The sequence below is a fragment of the Theobroma cacao genome, chromosome 3, assembly GCF_000208745.1.
Source record: "Theobroma cacao cultivar B97-61/B2 chromosome 3, Criollo_cocoa_genome_V2, whole genome shotgun sequence".
Classification (NCBI taxonomy): Eukaryota; Viridiplantae; Streptophyta; class Magnoliopsida; order Malvales; family Malvaceae; genus Theobroma; species Theobroma cacao.
The window spans coordinates 20,090,579-20,109,608 of record NC_030852.1 but is presented as its reverse complement, the minus strand read 5'-3'; the positions used below and the strand labels follow the sequence as shown (position 1 = coordinate 20,109,608).

At 35.8% G+C, this 19,030-nt stretch overlaps 1 long non-coding RNA gene across 1 annotated transcript; it reads right to left on the bottom strand.

The window, feature by feature from the left end:
- LOC108661305 lies at window positions 13,426-15,098 on the bottom strand. The gene is made up of 3 exons (XR_001927062.1): window positions 15,059-15,098; window positions 14,284-14,358; window positions 13,426-13,462 (listed from the first exon to the last, which is right to left on the bottom strand). It is a non-coding gene; the product is annotated as an uncharacterized LOC108661305 (long non-coding RNA).

Here is a 19,030-nt window from a genome sequence, read left to right as displayed (position 1 = left end):
TGGGCTCGATGGGAGTTTCGGGTCGTGACATACTGAACCTTCTTATGCTAGATATCATAGTTTTTGCCAACAAGTTTGACACCTTTGGTCAAATTAGCAATAATTTGTTTTGAAGCCATATCACTACATCATTGTATAAGATTTAATTAGGCATATATGTAATTTTCTAATCAATTAAAATTAGACATATTTAATTTTTACCTATATTACTAGTTCAAAAATTTCGCATGCATGCTAGTAATCATCACCAATAATATAAGCATCAATTAAAATGTTTAATCTAATTTAACATTAGATTATGGGAACAACTCCCACTATCCCTAAGCATGGGAACAACTTTCACTTACCACATAAAATAATGAGTTCTACTAAAGAACCCTATTGATATTTATAAGTGTCCATATCCAAAATAATATTATACGTAAAGTATGTGCGAAATTATATCCCTTTACATGGCCTCAATAAATAATTAATACAAACCTAAAATAAATTACATCATAAGGAATCTACTACATCAATCTATAAAAATAAGGATGACGCACTTACTTCTACGTATTTATTATTTTGGATGATCAAAATCTTCCATATAAATGTTATGCACACAAAAATAGCACTAAGTATATCATAATTTTCATATGCTTCCAAGAAATACTGCAATAATCTTTTCAACAAAGCATCGTACTTCGGCAGTAATTTCCAAGAAAGGTTGGAGGAGTCACAAATGGTCTCTCTTAAAACCCAATCTCTTTTAACAAAATTACATAGACATATAATCACCATACTATCTTTTCGCATACAATTTTACTTAACAAATAAGTAAAATAATTACATCATACATTTTATAAATTTTACCTAACAAATAAGTAAAATATTACAATCAGACAAAATGTACTCATACGACATATAGCATTTTACAACATATGTAAAATAATTGATTTAACAAACATTTGATAAATTCACTCAAANATTCGGGGGAAGAATGTCTGTCGAGGCTTCGCGACGGTTGTCACGGGCTCGATGGGAGTTCCGGGTCGTGACAACACTTAGTTAAGGAGATGATTTAGGCCATTTGTGGATTGATTGAGCATTTTGTAGCCCTTATTTACATAAATTATATTTAGTTTTCCCCTTTGAGCCTAATGACACATTTTCTTGTTTGAACACTTAATTTTTAGCCTAGACCTTTATATTAATATTTTCAACAATTATTGCATCCCTTATTCCTAAGTGCATAAGTCAATTTAGGAAGTGTTATGAGCATGATAGTGACAAAGGTAGTAAAGATGAAAAATGATGAAAAGTTAAAAAATTTGACTATATTCATCTCACTATCCAATAAAAAAAAAGTTTAGGGGTGTGAAATTGAGAAAAAAAAAGGGAAAGAAAGAAGAAGAAAAAGAATGAAGTGTTGAACAAAAGAAAATTTTTGATGAAAAAGGGGTATACTAGGTGAAGGAAAATAAATCTCTGAATTGGTCCTAGATTGACTATGTGCTTAGGGTGATTTGAGCTATACATTATCCCATATCGAACCTTAACCCTAACCATACATTACAAGCTAATTAAAGTCCTATTGATCTTTAACCTAAGGTTAATCTACATAAGTGGAGAGAGAGATGAAAAGCAAACTTATGAAATTTAATTATTAATTTGAATTTTGCATAAATATAAACTTATCTAGATTGTAAAATGTCTAGGTGATAAATTGCACACACACACGGAAATTCACTTAATGATAAGCTTGCATTTGAATTGAGACATTAATTGGAATAATATTGTATGTGGATTAGAGTTATGAATATGTGATAATTCTATTTTATAGAATTATTTTAGTCTAATTTTGTATTAAATATTTGCTAAGTCCTTAATTTTCAATCATAATTTAATTATTTTTAGCTGTTTTTATAATTAGTTTATTTTTAAGTGAGTTATTTTGATTTTATGCTTATTACCTTTAATTTGGTTATTATTTATTAGTTTTTATGTTTTTGTAGGAATTAAGGGAATTGGGCTTAATTTTGGAAAGTTAGGTTTTTGAAGGATTTAGAATTCTACTTGCATATGCTTCGGTATTTTGCTCATAACTCTCGCTACAGAACTCCAAATGATGTGATTCTTAGACCATTGGAAAGCTTAAAGACAGAGCTACAGTTATAAGATCACTTTGCCTTGTTCTACCTTGAGAATAGAGAAAATCATGTTGGAAGATGGCAAAGTGTATGTTGTGGGAATGGCAATTTTGAAAGATGATATTGGATATTTGGGCCTCATTACACTATTAAGCCCAATAGTTAGAATTAGTAGGTTAACTTAAGGAGTTGTAGGTTAAGATTATTAGTATAAATATGGTATTTTTAGGAGAAATTATAGACAACTTTTGGAGATTCAAGAAGCTGAAAATGGAGGTAGAAACTCGAAAAGCAAGGCTACAATCACTCGTTTTGTTTTCTTCCTTAGCTTTTATTTTTCTTCTTACAGTCAATGGTTGAAATTTATATAATTTTATTTGTCTTTGCAATTATGAGTAGCTAATTTTCTTTTTCTAGGATTGCAATTGAGTTCACATTATTGCTTATCTTTAATAGGATTTCAATTGTTTATTTCAATTTATTCTTAATACTTTTAATTGCCTGATCACCGATTAAATTGATTTAGGAATCTAAACAAACTTGGGAAAAGGAGTTTAGTGTAGACTAAAATTGGGATAGTATATGATCACATTAATTGATTTACGTATAAGATAAGGATATACCTATAGGTCATATGTAGCCAGATTAGAGCCTGAACTTAATGAGTTTATTTTAATTTCAATTCACATAGGGATATAGTGTTTTGATGAAAATAGATATTTTTATACGATGAGTCGGGAGACCTTTATAAATAATTGAGGACTTTAGGTTAACAATTCAACTCATTGAAATACGTTAAGGAGGAGAGGGATTGAGATGAAGTATGAGAGATATTGTAATTCTGGTTCATTTTAAATTTGCTTTTTACCCAATTATCTTGTCGCTTTAATTTTTAATTAATTAGTTTTAGTTGAGTAATTTTTAGTTTAATTAGAATTCAGATTTTAATTATTTAAATAAAACTAAATTGTTTTAGTTTAAGTACTTAGTAATTTTCTAGATCAATTCTCTGTGGGTTAGATACTCTGTTTGCTTATATACTATCTATTCGATTCATATACTTGTGTAGTAGAATTTTAACTGACAAGTTTTTGGCGCTGTTGCTGATGAATTGTTTCTAAAATTTTTACTAATACTAATACCAAGCAATTTAATCTTACTTCAAATTTTATTTTTCTTATTTTAATAATAGTTTTTGTTTGCTTGCATATATCTTTGGTCATTGTATGCAAGAAAAAGCAACTTGATTCTTGTTCTTTTTGACCTTGAGATAGAAAGAACTTTCAAAAAACATCGAAGGGAGAATTTTCAAGTTGCAACTTTAATCAAACAATGGTTCTTGAAGAAAATAGAGCACTGTGGGATTATGATGTTCCTCTTTTGCAAGGTTTGCACTAAAGCATTAAAAAACCTTCCATCAATGCAAATAATTTTGAAACTAAACCAACTTACTGTGGGATTATGATGTTCCTCTTTTGCAAGGTTTGCACTAAAGCATTAAAAAACCTTCCATCAATGCAAATAATTTTGAAACTAAACCAACTTACATTTAGATGATTCAATCTTCAGTCCAGTTTGGTGGGTTACCCAGTGATGATCTTAACTCTCATTTGGTGAATTTTTTGGAAATTTGTGATACATTCAAATACAATAGAGTAATTAATGATGCTATTAGATTAAGATTCTTTCCATTTTCTTTGAGGGATAAAGCAAAGAGCTGGCTTAATTCACTACCCAATGAGTTTATTACTACATGGGACTACTTAGCTCAAAAGTTTCTAACAGAATTCTTTCTACCTGCCATGACTACAAAGATGAGGAACGATATAACTTCATTCACACAATTTGAAGGTGAATCCTTATATGAAGTTTGGGAGAGGTTTAAAAAACTACTGAGAAGATGTCCATATCATGGGATTCCTGATTGGTTGTAAGTTCAGACATTCTATAGTGGGCTGGTTGGTTTGATAAAAACCACAATTAATGCTGCTATTGGTGGGGCATTGATGGGTAAGAATGTTGCAGATGCTTATAATCTATTGGAAAAGATGGCCTTAAATAATTACTAAAGGCTTTTAGAAAGGTCTGGTTCGAGAAAAGTTGTTGGGACGTATGAGGTTGATGTGCTTAAGGCCTTAATTGCACAAGTGGTTGCACTATCCAAAAAGTTTGACACACTAGGAGTTCATGCTATTCAAAATTCATTTGTAGGTTATGAGATGTGTGGAGATAGCCATTCAAGTGATCAATGTCCATATAATTCTGAATCAGTCCAATTTGTGGGAAACTTCAACAGGCAGCAAAATAATCCATACTTCAATACATATAATCTTGGTTTGGAGAAACCACCCCAACTTTTCATGGAACAACAGCGCAGGGCATTCAAATCCAAAATCCATCATGCCTCCTGGTTTTCAACAACAAGCTAGACCACCAATTCCTGAAAAGAAGTCCCAAGTGGAAGAACTTCTCTTGCAATATATATCAAAGAATGATGCTATAATTCAAAGCTATGAAGCCTCCTTAAGAAATCTTGAAACCCAAATAAGATAGCTTGCAAATTTCATCAATAATAGACCCCAAGGTGCCTTACCAAGTGACACATAAATCAATCCCAAAGGTAAGGAACAATGCAAAGCAATCACTTTAAGAGGTGGAAAAGAAATTGAAGGGGTGAATGAAAAAGCAGTTGAATATGTGAATGAACCTATTGATGAGGAGGAAGGAATGTGTGTAAAAGCAATTGAAGTTGAATAGAAAGAAGATGAAAAAGCTGAAAATCAAGGGACTTCTCAAGTCATCCATCGTCCACCACCTTTTCCCCAAAGGCTCCAAAAGCAAAAGCTTGAAAAGTAATTTCAAAAGTTCATCAATGTCTTTAAGAAATTACACATAACTATTCCTTTTGCTAAAGCTTTGGAACAAATGCCAAGCTATGTCAAGTTCTTGAATAACATCCTTTCCAAAAAGAGAAAACTAGATGAGTTTGAAACTGTTTCCCTTACAGAAGAATGTAGTGCAATTCTCTAAAATAAATTACCACCAAAACTCAAAGATCTAGGTAGTTTTATAATCCCTTGCACTATTGGTAATTCATTTTTTGCAAAAGCTTTGAGTGATTTAGGTGCAAGTATAAATTTAATGTCTTGGAAAATTTTTGAGAAACTTGGTTTAGGGAAATGCAAACCCATTTTTGTTACTTTGTAACTGGCTAATTGCTCTTATGTCTACCCTAGGGGAATTATTGAAGATGTTCTTGTCAAGGTAGATAGATTTATTTTTTCAGTTGATTCTATAATTCTTGACATGGAAGAAGATAGGCAAATTCCAATAATCCTTGGGAGGCCATTCTTGGCAACTGCTAGAGCTTTGATTGATGTTGAAAAAGGTGAGCTCACTTTGTGAGTTCAAAACCAGTAGGTAACATTTAATATTTTCAAAACTTTAAAATTACTTGTGATATCTGAAGATTACTTTTCTATGAGTGCTGATAACTCTCTTATATAGAGTTATTTTGACACATTTTGGGGCTTAATTAGTTAGATCTTTGAGATTTTAGGTTTAGATCGTAGCATTTTAGGTGTTTTTCTAGTATAAGTTTGATTACATGTTGAGTAGTTAATTTAAGTTATTTAAGTTAAATTTTATGTTATTTTGTTTTAAATTACTTTAAGAGTAGTTATTGCTAATTTTTCTTATTGCTTTTGATTCAGGTACCATTTGCTAAATAATTCTACTTTATATATTAAAGGTATATGATACCTCAAAGTTGGTTCTCATATGTTTGACATATTGCGGGGACCAAAGATAAAGGTGAGTAGGATATTGGCTGAGGAGGTGACCACATGGATGGACTACCTAAAGCATTAAATGCTACATTGGATGGTTATCTCGACATATTGGATAGTTTATTTGGATGTTTTTGAAACATTAATTATGTGATTGCCATGGGAATGGCTGGTGAAACATTTGTCTTTGGCATTTGGTTGTGGAAGCTTATATGTTCCAATTTTGAATAATTATGTCATATTTAATTATCCATGCTTCATGTTTATCCTTGTAATGATATTTGATCAATTATAAATTATGTTTAATTGATCAAAAAGTTGAATATTGATTCATACAAAATGGAACTTTCTTAAGAACAAAACATAGAGATGAATGTTCAAGAAAGAAAGCAACTTCATATTGCGATATGATTTAGTCCATATCTCCCCAACATAAAAAGCCCATTATGATATTCCAAACCAATATGATTCCAAGCATACATTGAGATGTATATACATCATGGAATATTCAAAAGAGTTTGAATATTACTCTCACAAAGGATCTTGGATTTAATGGGAGCACAATAACCTATAAAAAAAAAGAGCCAAATGGCGTAACACTGAGTGACACATGCATATGATGCATACAACATAGTCTAGTTGGAATGGTCCCAAGGATCAAAAATGATTATACATGTATATAAATAAAGTCATATACATCCTATTAAAAAGGGCTTAAATAGGAAGATATTTAGATCGTTAGTTCATGAAACTAATAAAGGGTTTTGAACATTGTTAATGTAACAATGGAGCCATACTAATAGAACTTGGGTCTCACTGGATCTAGATATAGTAATGTGACATGATGTGATGCATAGATATTTCGAAGATAGATAAAAATAATTAACCACATTGAAGGGCACGAGCGAGTCTACATGAAGACACAATTGCTAGATGGATTTGAATCTTCATACAATGAGGTAGCAATTAGCTTTGTGCTAGTGGGAGATGTTGGGATGAGCTTTGTAGCCAATTGGGATTAATTAAGGCTTGATTCCAATCACGCAATAATATCATTCATGTTGAATGATTAAAGGTTTTCCTTCATCAATAAGACATAAATTATAACAAGTTATACGTCTAATTGTAAGAAGTCCATAGGATTAATATTGTGAGACTTTGACCATTATAGACTCGTAGATAAAAGTAGATGCGATATCCTTGATCAGGGGTAATTTCATCATTTCCTTAGTAAGCCCCTAAAAGTAAGATTTTAAACAATATTATGGCCTAAGTAGGCCTAAGGCATAAATGGATGATTAAATAAGGGTAAAATGATGAAGGAAATAAAAATGATGATGATTTCCATGGTAGGGGCAAAATGGTCATTTTTCACCTAAGGTCAAAATTTTTAAGTTTTCATGAACCCGAGCATTTCTAGACCATTATGGACCTTGTCCCAGTGTCAAAGGAGTAAAAGATTGCATAAAGGATTGGAGGAGAACAAGTTGACTTGTGAGGGCATTTTGGTAATTTAAGTGGAGTGGATAAGCTTGGGCTATAAATATCTCTTTCTTCTAGTAGCTTCTTCTCCCATTTTCCAGCAGCTTCTTTTTCTTCTTCCTTCTTCTCTTTCACATTGCTTCCAACCTCCATGGAAGCTTGATATTATCCTCCATAACCTCCCTCAAAATAGCTCCACTTTTCATGCTTTTGGTGCACCCTTTCATAAATCCTTGTGCTCTTCCACTCTTTCTCTTTAAAACCTTTGAAAAATCTTATTTCCATACTCTCTCTCACTACTTAGGTGTTTTAGAGAGAGAAAGAGGAAGCTTTATTACTAGCTTGAAAGTTTTTGGAAAGAATTTCAAGCACAAAGCTACCAAGGTGAGTAGTGAACTAGAATTGATTTTTAGTGTTGAAAATGATTAGTGTTTAGACTTGTGGGTGTTTTGGTAGTTGAGGTTGGAAATTCAGTTTGGAGTGATTAGGATAGTGAAAATGGATAGCCATTTAATGGCACTTGGAAACTAGTAGGTGATAGCTTGTAGAACTTGTAATTATGAGAATTGAGTTAATTGTGATGTTAATGTGATGATAGGTTCCAATGAAGCCCCACCGTCCCATTTGGACTATTAGGAAGTTAGAATTGACTGAAGGTTCAACGAGATACCGGTGAGTGGACTTGCATTTCAAACTTGTTTTGGGAATGCGAATGTGTTTGTACAAGATATTTGAATGATTTTATCCAACTTTTCTTTGCAAATGTGTGCCAAGGAACAAGCCTTGATTAAATGTTTTTGATATTGTGAAATGTGAGATGTGTATAAGGATGAATCCGTATGCTTTATATCATGTTTGTAGGTGTGTATATATCTTATGAATATGTGCTGTGTTTTGATGAATGATGTTGGGTGGTGATGTTGAAGTGTGCGAGTAGGGAGTGCACACATGATGACGATGTACGTATATATAATTGTGTGTGTTATAGAAAGCTCATGAATATGGTTTATGGTTGTAATGCATGTTAAATTTGGCATGATGAATCTTGAGAATTTCCCATTTTCTTGCAAATTGATTTTTATGGCAACACCAAATGACTTTTTAGTGCAAAGGAGGTCCTTTTTACACTTAGGTGCCCTTCTTATCGCTGCAGCGAGAAACATTCTGTTTTGGCAGCCAACAACTAGCTACAATGAGAAACTCTCAGGTTTTGATGCAGTACTTTCACTTCAATGGGGATTTTGACCACTTTCTCGTCCAAACTGGAAAAAGTGGTAAACATCAAATTGTAGCCTTGTCTCTTATCTTTCTAATGGTCGAAAAATAAGATCAATTGGACTTCTGTAGCGGGAGATATGATAGAAAAACTTTAACAGATGCAAACTGACACTGTTTCTCGCTGTAGCGAGAAATTTTTTGTTTTGGCCACCTGAATCTCGCTGCAGCAAGAATGAACTTCGTTGCAGTGAGAAACTTGCTGCCATGCTTGCTACCTTGCTTGATTTTGATATATTTTTCACCCATTTAACTTTATGGATTGATCTTGGGTTTTTGCAACACTATGAGGTTATTAATGAAAGTTTGAAATGAGGGGTTTTTAGTAAGAAACTAAATCAATTGCGTTGTTTTTGAAACAAGTGCATCATGATTTCTAAATTCTTCCTTCTCGTTTGCTTGCTCCCTTCTTATGTTCATTCATTGAGTTTATACTCACCGTTTTCAACTTCATATTTTTAGATCAAGAAGCAGCCAGTAATTAGGAAAAGTGTCCTCGTAGACTTGTATCCATCTTTTGGTAGGCATCAATGGCATTCAGTAGCTGCACCTTCGCTATGGTTGCTCCGCTGGAAGTCTAGAGTCCTTTTTGTTGAACACACGTGCCCTAATGTAAATTGTTAAGACGTGTATATGTCTTAAGCAATAGATGTTTATATTGTTTAATGTTGCCACTATGTAATGGCATGGATGATATTATTTTGAATCATATAAATATGAATATATCGTTTCGATAGAAAAGTTTTGACATACTCATTAGTAAGAACTTCAAAATACAGTGGTAAGAACGAATGATGAAATCGATGAATGGAGTCACATAGATAGGCTTGCTTGAGCTTAGTGGGCTACGTCCATTAGGCCCATGCGCTAGTCATGGCTCGGGAATTAGGTCATGACAGACTTGGTATCAGAGACCTAGGTTGTCTACGCCTAGGACTTCCTTTTTGTTGGTCCAGCAGAGTGTCGAGTCTTTGTGTGGAAACTTTGGTTGTGAAGTGTGAACCGCTGCACATTTTACAACCAAGTGACCGTATAAATTTCCTATCTTAGAAATCACCTTTTTGCCTTAAGTATGATTATAGAATGTGTTTAATAACAGGTGTTTGCTCTTGTCTAGGTAAAAATGCCACCTAAGACACGAGCCGCCTCAAGATGGATGGGGGAGCAAGATGCTCTTGATGAGCTGACAAATAGGCCACAGGCATCCACCCTTAGTGGGTGAGGTAAATGTGGCAGGGACTCTAGGCTGGTGAGGGCGGATACGCTTGTGAGTAGACAAGAGAAGGGACAGTCTTCGGGTGATGTTGATAGACAACCAGCTGAGGGCATTACCATTGATGACTTGGCTACAGGCCTGCAGGGGATTAGAGTTGTAGAGATGATAGCGGTCCGTATGGACGATATACAGAGGGTAGTGGAGGGGAGACCTACGGTACAAGAATCCCCTAGTTCCCAAAGACAGGTCGACCGCCAACATCATGAGGTTGAGAATGGTCACTTAGAGATTTCTCTTTTTGATTTCCTGAAGCTCAAGCCTTAGTCATTTTCAGGGTTTGATGCATCGGAGAAACCACAGGTTTTCTTGGATAAGATGGAGAAGATTTGTAAAGGCTTGGGATGTTTTAGTGTCCGGTCAGGCGAGCTAGTTGCCTTTCGATTAGAGGACGTGGCGTAAGAGTGGTATAGTTCTCTTCGTAAAGGTAGACCAACAGATGCAGCACCGTTGACTTGGAGTGAGTTCAGTATAGCCTTTTTAGATCGATTTTTACCACTCAGTGTACGTAATGCTAGAGCTAGGGAGTTTGAGGCTCTGGTACAGACCTTGAGTATGACGGTGTCGGAGTATGACATTAAATTCATGCAGCTGGCTCGGTATGCGCCCTATCTAGTTTCTACTGAAGAGATAAAGATTCAGAGGTTTGTGGATGGGCTAATGGAGCCATTGTTCAGGGTTGTGGCATCCCGAGATTTCAATACCTACTTCGCAGTAGTGGATTGCGCTCAGCGGATTAAAATGAGGACCAGTGAGAGTAGGGCTGCGAAGGATAGAGCAAAAAGGCCCAAGATAGAGGGATATCAAGGTTGCAAGGATGTTAGCAGTGGTATTTCATCTTCCAGCCGTTAGGGTCCACAGAGGGACTCACGATTACCCCAACAAGGGAGTGATTTGACTAATGCCAGCATTAGATCAAGGCAAAAAACTTTTAGTCGGGGAAGACAGCAAGATTCAAGGCAGGGTAGTCAAGCTATTGATCGTTGCAATAATTGTGGAGTGCGGCATAGTGGACAATGTTTCCATACTATGAAAGTTTGTTATGGGTGTGGTCAACCTGGACATATTAGGAGGAATTGTCCGATGGCTCATCAATCACAAGATTCTACTCGTGGCTTTGCCCAGCTAGTTTCGTCTGCTCCTTCAGTTGCTGCCAATCTAGTCGGAAGGCTAGTGGATCAAGAGGTAGAGGTGCTGTTACTTCTTCTCAGGGCAAGCCATCTGGATCCGGATGTCAGAGTTTTGTTGGTAGAGGCCAGGCAAGGGTTTATGCTTTAACACCCTAAGAGGCCCAAACATCCAATGCAGTGGTCTCAGGTACTCTTTTCATTTGTAATATGAATGCTCGAGTCTTATTTGATCCTGGTGCTACCCACTCTTTTATCTCTCCATGTTTTACATCTCGTTTGGATAAAGATCATGTTAGGAGAAAAGAACAATTAGTAGTGTCTACTCCTTTAAAAAAGAGGTATTTGTGGCTGAATGGGAATATGAGTCCTGTGTAGTGCGAGTCAAGGACAAGGGTACTTTGGTGAATCTAGTGGTGTTAGACACCTTAGACTTTGATGTGATCTTAGGAATGGATTGGCTATCACCTTGCCATGCCAGTGTGGATTGCTATCATAAATTGGTTAGGTTTGATTTTCCCGATGAATCATCATTTAGTATTCAGGGGGATATGAGTAATACTCCAACCAATTTTATATCGGTCATGTCTACCAGAAGGTTGTTACGGTAGGGTTGTATAGGTTACTTGGTTGTGGTAAGGGATACTCAGGTGAAGGTTGGAGATATAAGCCAAGTGTCGGTGGTGAATGAGCTCATGGATGTATTTCCTAAAGAACTACCAAGTTTGCCTCCCGAGTGGGAGATTGAATTTTGCATAGATTTGATTCCTGACACTAGACCTATATCCATACCCCCATATAGAATGGCACCTACGGAGCTTAAAAAGCTTAAGGATCAGTTAGAAAATTTGTTGGATAAAGGTTTCATCCGTCCTAGCATATCCCTATAGGGAGTATCGGTGTTATTTGTAAAGAAGAAAGATGGGTCACTTAGATTGTGCATTGATTACGGACAACTTAATAAAGTAACGGTGAAGAATAAGTATCCTCTTCCAAGGATAGATGATTTATTTGATCAATTACAAGGAGCACGGTGCTTCTTTAAAATAGATATGCGATCTGGGTACCATCAGTTAAGGATCCAAAATGAGGATGTACCAAAGACCGCATTTCGAACAGGGTATTGGCACTATGAGTTCTTGGTAATGTCATTTGGGCTTACGAATGCCCCTACGGCCTTTATGGATTTGATGAACCGAGTGTTCAAGCCTTATTTGGACAAGTTCGTAGTGGTGTTTATTGATGATATCTTGATCTACTCGAGAAGTAGGGAGGAGCATGAGCAACATCTTAAGATAGTGCTCCAAACTTTGAGAGAACATCGATTATATGCCAAGTTCTCCAAGTGTGAGTTTTGACTTGAAAGTGTTGCATTCTTGGGACATGTGGTATCCAAGGATGGGGTAAAAGTTGATTCAAAGAAAGTTGAGGCAGTGGAAAAGTGGCCAAGGCCAACATCGGTTACGGAGATTAGAAGCTTTTTGGGTTTGGCAGGTTATTATCGCCGATTTGTGAAGGACTTCTCAAAAATAGTCGCCCCTCTAACTAAGCTGACACGTAAAGATACAAAATTTGAGTGGTCTGATGCTTGTGAGGATAGCTTTGAGAAGCTTAAGGCATGTCTCACCACAGCTCCAGTATTAAGCCTACCGCAAGGCACGAGGGGTTATACGGTATTTTGTGATGCATCGCGGGTTGGTTTAGGGTGTGTATTAATGCAGCATGGGAAGGTGATTGCGTATGCATCAAGGCAACTTAAAAGGCATGAGTAGAATTGTCACGACCCGGTACTCTCCTCGAGCCTGTGACAACCGTTGCGATGTCCCGATAGACATTCATTACCCGAAATACCAATTGAAACCTCGCAAAGTTTTAATATAAGTTTTCTCACCTCCCTTGCGAGCAACAATTACTAATATCATATTTTAAAAGATTATAAGCTATTTTCAAACCAAAACAATAAAAAAATAATTTTAGTCTCTCAGGGGTATTTTGTTTATTTTTCCCCAAAAATTTTGAAACCAGCTAATAATGTAGTATGCAAGTGCAAAACACATATTTCATAATAAAAATAAGTTTAGATGTCTAAAACATTCATTTAAAGTGAAATTATGACTATTTGAATATAATAAAAATATTTAATAAAATATTCCATTTTCTTATAAAACAATTTTTATAGAGTTATCAGTAAGGAATTTTTGAAGCGTAAAAGTGAAATAAATTTATACATACTGTAATACAGATAGTCAAGGTATGTAATTTAATTTACAATAACACGTGGGCCCCCAAATGACAAAAGTGAACGAAGGCTGTGAACCTACGATTTTTGAGGAAGTAAAGCCAACTGTAGCCTTCGACGATATCAGCTATCTACAAACTGTCCTGAGCCTGAAATGGGTGGAAAGGAAGGTGATGAGATTATATAATCCCAATGAGTAAACAAATATCATCTAAAATATCTAAAGCCGAGTAAATGGAGATGATTAAAATAGATCATCATAAAATGGTTCATAACATAAAAACACATTTCAAATCATCTAAGCCAATTACATTTCATCCAAAATATACAACGAGGCTTATGAATCTCTTAAAAACTTGGCTCGTGCCAAAACGCATTCTCGGGGATACCTTGGTCGAGGCATCTAACCGAGTCCGCCAAGGTTGTTAAAAAGTCATATACACACAAAACACATTTTTTTACATTTAAAAGCACGACCGTTCCTTAGCGTTGGCTGAATTCACTTTCACATGGTGGTTCGGTGTGAAGTGAACTCTAAACTTTATCCCAGGAGATACCCTACGCGCCTCTCTGATCGAGATAAGAATATAACTAGATTTCGTGCCCCTCTAATAGGCTAGCCCACAGAACCCGCCACTGCAGTAACCAATCTATAACCCACCAATTCAATAAAAATTCAACAGCATGACATGGCAATTTTATCATTATCCAACCTATCAAGGCAAACAACAGTTTATACATTTTCAACACAAATACCCATCCAGCCATTCATGCCCACATTATCATAAGCCATTCAATTCAAAACATAATTTATAATACAGCAAGCAGTCTCCAATTACTCCATTTTCAAGTCATCATTAAGTTTCAAAACAATTTATAAAATCATTTTATTTAAACACATTTTCCATAGAATTACAAAATCGGATAAAAACATACATTGGATAATTAAGACGATAATAAGGTTACTCACAATATCGGGAGTCGAAGTACTCCTAGTCCCGGCCTTCGGGTACAACTTCTTTGCCCTTACCGGAGGATTCACCACCTAGACATAATGCATAATTAAGCAGTTTACCACATTGGTGCTAAACCGTTATAAAACTAATCTAGGCTCTATATTAATGCATGAAATGGAATGCGAATTGTTCAGATCATCGTCTAAACACGGTGTTCTACATAAATTCAATTATGTACCTAAATAAAACGGTATTGGCCTAATTCGATCTATCACCCGATTAATTGGCCAATATATCTAATTTAACTCCAAATAACTCCATTTCTCTACCAATACTCCAAATCATCAAACACAAATTAAATAACTTGAAATATGGTAAAATCATCCTCACATTTTCTCTTGGAAAAATTCGGCCATGGAGGTTCTTGAGGGGTATACGATTTTTCATGCTAAACATTACCATTTTCAGTTTCCACCACCACAATTCATTAAATTCTAACTAAATAACATAAGACATCACAAGATTCATCTTCAATATTTTCTTTATGAAATTCGGCCAATGAAGAATCCATGAAGAATATGTGATTTTTCTTACTTGTTTTCCTTCCAAACATGATAAAAAAACTAAAAACACTAAAATATCTCAAAATCTAACCAATAAATCATCAAATTTTCTCTCTCTAAATTTGGTCAGCCATGAATCCTTCATGATATCTTGTGATTCAACCATGGAAAATGCAAAAGAATGCATAGGAAAGATAGATTACAAGCTAGAGTTAAGAAATTTCACCTTTGATGTCTTGATTCCTTGAAATCTAGTGATTTTCCCTTGAATTTCTTAGCTAGGGTTTTTTTTCTTCTTCTTTTCTTCCCTTTTCTTCCTTTGGCCGACCAAGAGAAATGAGTTGGGAGGGTTTATGTGCTGATTTCTAAAGCCAATTATAAATGGATGAAAATTTGACACATGTCACCATTCCATTGACCCATGTGTTATACTTAACCATTAAGCAAACTCTCTCCACCATTAAAATTCCTCAATTATCCATAATAATAATGAGTGAAATTAATGTGCTGGACAAGTGTTGGGTGGTGTAAAATTATAATTTTACCCTCGGGTGGTAAAATGACCATTTTGCCCCTATGTCATGAAAATTCCATTTTGACTCCAAATCGATTCTCGAACTCTGAATCACCATATTAAATCATTTTGGGAATTTAAAATTCTAAATTTCATCTTAAAATCTTTATTTGGTCTAGTTCGAGGCTTAATTCAACTTAGTTGTACCATTCAGTACACTACCGTCTTTTGACGATTTTTCGGGGCTTCCCAAGTATGCAAGCATATTGTCAATCACTTGAATGACATGGCAAGTATTTTATAAGGTCGGGCTTGACAAGAATTACCCCACACATGATTTGGAGATGGCAACAATCGTGTTTGCCTTAAAGATTTGGAGGCATTACTTGTACGGTGAGACTTGCAAGATATATACGGACCACAAAAGTTTAAAGTATATATTTCAGCAAAGGGATCTTAACTTACAACAACGTAGATGGATGGAGTTGCTAAAAGATTATGATGTACTATTCTTTACCATCCCGGTAAGGCAAATGTAGTGGCGGATGCCTTGAGCCAAAAATCTATGGGGAGCTTGGCACATATTTCTACAGATAAGAGATCCTTGATTAGGGAGATTCATAGTTTGGGAGACATGAGTGTGCATTTGGAAGTTTCGGAGGTAAATGCATTGTTAGCACATTTTAGAGTAAGGCCTATCTTAATAGACCGGATTAAAGAAGCACAAAGTAAAGATGAGTTTGTAGTTAAGGCCTTAGAGGATCCTCAAGGAAGGAAAGGGAAGATGTTTACTAAAAGCACAAATGGAGTGCTGAGGTATGGATCCAGACTTTATGTACCCAATAGTGATGGATTAAGAAGGGAAATATTGGAGGAAGCACATATGGCAGCCTATGTGGTACATCCAGGGGCTATAAAGATGTATCAGGATTTGAAAGAGGTGTATTGGTGGGAAAGACTTAAGAGAGATGTAGTTGACTTTGTCTCCAAGTGCCTGGTTTGTAAGCAGGTTAAGGTCGAGCATCAAAAGTTTGCAGGGCTACTATAGCCATTACTAGTGCCCAAATGGAAGTAGGAGCATATTACAATGGATTTCGTAACGGGTTTGCCTTAAACTGGTGGGGGATATGACTCAATTTGGATAGTAGTAGACCGGTTAATGAAGTCAGCCCATTTTCTTTGGGTTAAGACTACTTACGAGGCTGCCCAATATGCTCAAGTTTATGTGGATGAGATAGTACGACTGTATGGTATTCCCATTTCTATAGTATCTGACAGAGGAGCACAGTTCACTAGTAGGTTCTGGGGAAAGTTGCAAGAAGCATTGGGCACTAAGTTGGATTTTAGTACAGCATTCCACCCACAGACTGATGGACAATTTGAACAGACGATACAAATATTGGAAGATATGTTGAGGGCTTGTGTGATAGACCTTGGGGTTAGGTGGGATTGATATCTACCCTTAGTAGAGTTTGCCTAAAACAACAATTTCCAAGCTAGCATTCAGATGGCACTATTTGAGGCATTTTATGGACGGAGGTGCAGGTCACCTATTGGATGCTTAGAGGTGGGAGAAAGGAAACTCTTGGGGCCTAAGTTGGTGCAGGATGCCACTGAGAAGATGCATATGATTCGGCAGAGGATGTTGTCAGCACAAAGTAGGCAAAAGTCATATACTGATAATAGACGGAGAGACTTAGAGTTTCAAGTGGGAGATCACGTATTTTTTAAGGTATCACCAACAAAGGGGGTAATGAGGTTTGGTAAGAAAGGAAAATTAAGTCCTCGGTATATAGGACCCTTTGAGATCTTAGAAAAGGTTGGAGCAATGGCGTATCGTTTAGTGCTACCACCAGACCTCTCGAATATTCACCCCGTATTCCATGTGTCAATGCTTAGAAAATATAACCTCGATCCATCTCATGTAATACGGTATGAAACCATCCAGTTGCAAGATGATCTAACCTATGAGGAGCAACCAGTGGCTATCCTTGATAAGTAAGTCAAAAAGCTCTGTTCAAAGGATGTAGCCTAAGTGAAAGTGTTATGGCGAAACCACACCAGTGAAGAGGTAACGTGGGAAGCCGAGGAAGAGATGCGGACCAAATATCCACACCTCTTTGATGCTTAGAGGTACGTTATCTTATAGTTGAATTTAAATTCGGAGACCGAATTTCTTTAAGCGGGGGAGAATGTGAGACTTTGACCTTTATAGACTCATAGATAGAAGTAGATGCGATATCCCTAATTAGGGGTAATTTCGTCATTTCCTTAGTAAGCCCATAAAAGTAAGATTTTAAACAATATTATGGCCTAAGTAGGCCTAAGGCATAAATGGATGATTAAATAAGGGTAAAATGATGAAGGAAATAAAAATGATGATGATTTCCACGGTAGGGGCAAAATGGTCATTTTTCACCTAAGGTCAAAATTTTTAAGTTTTCAAGAACCCGAGCATTTCTAGACCATTATGGACCTTGTCCCAGTGTCAAAGGAGTAAAAGACTGCATAAAGGATTAGAGGAGAACAAGTTGACTTGTGAGGGCATTTTGGTAATTTAAGTGGAGTGGATAAACTTGGGCTATAAATATCTCTTTCTTTCAGTAGCTTTTTCTCCCATTTTCCAATAGCTTCTTATTCTTCTTCCTTCTTCTCTTTCACGTTGCTTCCAACCTCCATGGAAGCTTGATATGAACCTCCATAACCTTCTTCAAAATAGCTCCACTTTTCATGCTTTTGGTGCACCCTTTTATAAATTCTTATGCTCTTCCACTCTCTCTCTTTAAAACCCTTGAAAAATCTTATTTCCATACTCTCTCTCACTAGTTAGGTGTTTTAGAGAGAGAAAAAGAAAGCTTTATTAATAGCTTGAAAGTTTTTGGAAAGAATTTCAAGCACAAAGCTACCAAGGTGAGTAGTGAACTAGAATTGATTTTTAGTGTTGAAAATGATTAGTGTTTAGACTTGTGGGTGTTTTGGTAGTTGAGGTTGGAAATTCAGTTTGGAGTGATTAGGATAGTGAAAATGGATAGCCATTTAATGGCACTTGGAAACTAGTAGGTGATAGCTTATAGAACTTGTAATTATGAGAATTGAGTTAATTGTGATGTTAATGTGATGATAGGTTCCAACGAAGCCCCACCGTCCCATTTAGACTATTAGGAAGTTAGAATCAACTGAAGGTTCAATGAAATACCAGTGAGTGGACTTGCACTTCAAACTTGTTTTAGGAATGCGAATGTGTTTGCACAAGATATTTGAATGATTTTATCCAACTTTTCTTTGCAAATGTGTGCCAAGGAACAAGCCTTGATTAAATGTTTTTGATATTGTGAAATGTGAGATGTGTATAAGGATGAATCTGTATGCTTTATATCATGTTGGTAGGTGTGTATATATCTTATGAATATGTGCTGTGTATTGATGAATGATGTTGGGTGGTGATGTTGAAGTGTGCGAGTAGGGAGTGCACAAATGATGATGATGGAGTGTGCGAGTAGGGAGTGCACACATGATGATAATAGAGTGTGCGAGTAGGGAGTGCACACATGATGACGATGTATGTATATATAATTGTGTGTGTTATAGAAAGCTCATGAATATGGTTTATGGTTGTAATGCATGTTAAATTTGGCATGATGAATCTTGAGAATTTCCCATTTTCTTGCAAATTGATTTTTATGG